The sequence below is a fragment of the Chiloscyllium punctatum genome, chromosome 7 (genome assembly GCF_047496795.1).
Source record: "Chiloscyllium punctatum isolate Juve2018m chromosome 7, sChiPun1.3, whole genome shotgun sequence".
Taxonomy (NCBI): domain Eukaryota; kingdom Metazoa; phylum Chordata; class Chondrichthyes; order Orectolobiformes; family Hemiscylliidae; genus Chiloscyllium; species Chiloscyllium punctatum.
The window spans coordinates 33,482,581-33,487,107 of record NC_092745.1 but is presented as its reverse complement, the minus strand read 5'-3'; the positions used below and the strand labels follow the sequence as shown (position 1 = coordinate 33,487,107).

Genomic DNA, 4,527 nt, shown 5'->3' with positions numbered 1-4,527 from the left:
GGAGAATTAAGATAGTGACAAAGGAAAATATTTAAAATATAACCCTTAAAATCTGTTTCCTAATTAAGAATTCAGTCTTACCCATTATGTGAATTGTCTAATTACACTCTGCAGAGTCATTTGATTAAACCTCAAGTTCAAAAATGGCAATACAACCATGGAACAAGATCTGGCCTCTTTAAAATTGCATCTGAACCTGATAATGCAGCAGCCCTTCAGTAGCACACCAAAATATCATCCTGTTTTAGGTACTCAAGTTTATACAGCTAAGCTACTGCTGACAAGACTGAATTAATGTACAGCATTCGACATTTTAATATGCTGGTGAGACATGTTAACATATTTAAAAGACAATAAAGCTAATTGTTTTTCAGCATCTACATTTAATCACTCACTGGATTACTTTGTAATTATGAAAAAAATTAATTCTATTTGAACACAGATTTTCATACATACAAAACAATGCAAGATCCTCAAACACGATAATGTCAAACAAAATAAAAACAAATTGCTGGAGACACTCTAGGTCTGGCAGCGTTTGTGGGAAGAATGTCCACTAATTTGCTGAATTTCTCCACATCACCAGTTCTTTGATGTTTTATTTATCAAAAGAAGCTCAGTCATTAAAACTTGCTAAATTGCTTTTAACAGTGAAATTCAAAAACCAACTGTCACTTTTCAAAATTTAACATTGTGAAGATATTGTATTCAACAATTCAACTGAACAGACTTTAGAAATGTATTCATGCCGTCAAAATAACCAGCAAAAATTCTATGATTATGTTGATTCAAGTATTTATTGCTCTTCAGGCAAGTAAAGTATTGGAAGCTGTAGGTTGCAGTTAATTCTGGAATAAATCGAAGAAACTGTTTAATTTCACATTTCCAAAGGAGTCTTAACAAACTAAAGTAAAGTTCCTTTGTTAGCATTGAAATAATGCAAGGGATTTGCTTTTTCTCATTGTAAGCCTCTGTACTTGTGCTGGACTCAAATTCAAGTGCCACTTTATGGTTGACTCTAGTGAGTATCTGCATGATCTCCAGTTCCTTGCCTTGCCTATCAAGTACATGGCATAACGACTGAGTAAACCATGAATCATTGCCTGTATTTCGCCAAGAGTAATAGCCAGGTGCTGTAGAATAAGTATACAGGAAGTCAGCCTCTCGAGGTATTTTTTTCAGGGAAGTACTCTTTTCATCGACAACACTGTCAGTCTCAACACCTCCATCAAATTCATTTCCTCAACAAGCCTATATAAAGAACAGTTTTGGTTTGCCACCCAAAGATCTGCATTGATCTCCTCGAAAGATACTGGTGAATTTTTTAATTTCTTCAGCACCATCTGTTCCATACAGTAACCCTTCATCTCCATGACTAAGGAAAATACAAACAAATGAAGCCATTTGGCTGTGATCTCTCTCGGCAGCTCTGTGCAATATTTCAAACATTTCATTGCATGTTTTATCATTATAAACCATAATATCGTAGCCCAGATTTTTGAATGTCTTGTTCAGTTTAGCCACATCTTCATCCATACCATTACGTTTATTCATGCCTGTCACTGGATGAAAATTCTTATTGTTGAAGATAATACACATGCCAATGTGCTTGTAGTTCATGTTATATTTTATACACTGGTCAGGTATCGCATCCACTGCAAGAGTATCACCAGCCAGTTGTTTTTGGCTTCCTTCATAGACTGTACTGGATTGTGCATCAACAGTATCACCACTAGACATTGTCCTCGTGTCAGCCATTGCTACTTTCACTTCTTCACTTGACGTCCAGTCCGGTCACAGCTTCGGCTCAGACTGGAGCGCCAGCTCCCACTAACATTACGTCACCAACCGTTCCTCATTCCAAACGTGCTCCTGTCTGTCCAGGGGACGTCAACCCCATCCCCCCCTTTTTCTCTGTCAGCCAGGATTCCCTGATTGGACAAAAGATAACTGCCCCTGTCAGGGAACTCATATTTTATCAAAAAGAATAAAACATTTATGGAACAAGGAGCTCAAAAGCTAAATGACACTAGATAAAATGAATGGTTTGAAAGATCTCATCATGGACACTGCAAATCAGATTTGGGGAAGACAGTTTTCACTCAGGGTTGGTGGGAATCTGGAATGGACTGTCATAGAATCCCTACTGTGAGAAACAGGCCGTTTGACCCAACAAGTCCACACTGATCCTTGGAAGAGTAACCCACCCAAGACCAAATCCCCTTTCCCATTACTCTACTTTTGCCCTGACTAATGAACCTAATCTACACATGCCTGATCGCTATGGGCAACTTAGCACAGCCAATTCACCTAACCTGCACGTCTTTAGATTGTGGGAGGAAACCAGAGCACCCAGAGGAAACCGACGCAGACACTTGGAGAATATGCAAACTCCACACAGACAGTTGCCTGAGGCTGGAATCCAACCTGGGTCAAAACATTCGGACTGGCCTTGACTTCACTCTAGCCTCTGCCTCCACTTCTGGCTCCATCCACTCTGCAACCAAGACTCAGACTACATTTCCCAGAGTCACCCTGAGTTCAACTGCCTACCTGCAGCCAGCCAGCACACTTGCTCTCCCTCCTCACCCATCCACCCCCACAGTGCACCCTATCCCTCCACTTCTCCCTCTTCACCTCATCACCACCTTCCCACTCCCCATTTCACTCCACAACCCACCTCCGCCCTAATCTCCTTTCTCTCCCACACCCATTCCCCCGTCTAAATCACAACTAACCCTCATCCACCACATGCCATCACCCTCCCCTCTCCCCTCCTTCAGTCAAATTGGGACACCCCCGAAATCCTCACCCCTGAGCCTTGCCCCATATTTACTATCCCCCCAACCTCGAACTCTCTGAGGCCAAAAGGTCCATCCTCAGGAAAGGGCTCACAGTCATTCCCGCCCGACCCCACCTCAACGAAACCCGCACCCACCACGACACGGACCTCTTCTTCCGCCACCTCTACTTCCGTGTCTTCTTCTTTAACAAAAACTCCCAAACTCCCTCTGAGGATCCCTTCTCCCACCTCCAACCTTCCTCCTCCATTTGGTCACCTCCCCCCCCACCCCCCACCACCCGCTGTGTACACACCCGAGACCTCTTCATTGCTGACTGTTGTTGTGACATCATCCACCTCAATTTCTTCCCCTCACCCACTCCAACCACACCCCGTCCGATCGATCACTCCACTCTCTCTGTGCTAACCCCTGGTTCACCATCAAACCTGCTGACAAAGGTGGGGAGGTGTTAGTCTGGAGAACAGACCTAAATGTCACAGAGACCGGACCCCAATTCTAAGACACCATGTCCTACTTCCCCCTTGCCCACGACCCTGCCATGACCCATCAGGCCAAAATCATTCACACAGTCAGTGTCCCCATTGCCTCCAGTGATCTCCCCCCACTGTCTCCAATCTGCATTGCCCAGTTCTACCTGCCCCCCTAAGATCCACAAGCCCAACTATCCAGCTGACCCATTGTTTCAGCATGCCACTGCCCCACCAAACTCCTCTCATCCTACCTCAACTCTCCTCCTTGGTTCAGGCACTGCCCACCTACATCCGCTACACCAACTATGCCCTCCATCTTTTCAGAAACCTCCAGTTCCCTAGCCCTAAGTGCTTTATCTCCACTATGGATGTGCAGTCCTTATATATGTCCATACCCCACAAGGATGGCCTCCAGGCCCAACACCTTTCCCTCTGCAACAGACCCAGCCAGTCCCCCTCCACCAATACCCTCCTCCACCTTGCCAAACTGGTCCATGGGATGGCCATGGGCACCCGGTTGAGCTATGTTGACCAGTCCCTCTTCAGTGACTATACAGGCACTGTGCTCCAATTCTTCTGCCATTACATCAGTGATTCCATCAGTACAGGGCATCCTGCACCCAGGCTGAACTGGGGCATTTCATTAACTTTCCCCACAACTTCCACTCTGTCCTCAAATTCACTTCATCCATCTCAGACACCTTTCTGCCCTTTCTTCACCTCTCCATTTCCAATTCTGGTGATAATCTTCAGACAGACTTTTACTACAAACCCACAGACTCCCATTACTACCTGGACTACTCCTCCTCCCAACCAGTATCCTGCAATAACTCCATCCCATTCTCCCAATTCCTCTGCCTCCACTCCATCTGCTCGGATGAGGAGACATTCCGCTGATCACAGGTGTCCACCTGTTAATAATAACGTGCTTTGCCTCCTTCTGTCATCCACTGCTCCACCTCCATTTCCAGTTCCATTGCTCTAAACCCACCCCCTCCAAACACAATGAAGTCAGAGACCCCATTGTCCTCAGCTATTACCAATCAATGTACCAATTAACGCATCATCCTTAAACACTTCCACCAACTCCAACTAGACCACACCACCAAGAACATCTTCCTCTCCCCACCCCTGGTGCCTTCCACAAGGACATCCCCTTTGACAATTCTTGGTTTGTGCCACTTGCCCACCTACCCTCCTGAACCCCCAGGAACCTTCCCCTGCAACCCAAAAAGATGCAAAGCCTGCTGGTA

At 45.3% G+C, this 4,527-nt stretch overlaps 1 pseudogene; it reads right to left on the bottom strand.

Moving 5' to 3' along the window:
- Positions 1-520: 520 nt before the first annotated feature.
- Positions 521-1,758, bottom strand: LOC140479562 (caspase-3 pseudogene; annotated as a pseudogene).
- Between the last annotated feature and the right edge of the window lie 2,769 nt (positions 1,759-4,527).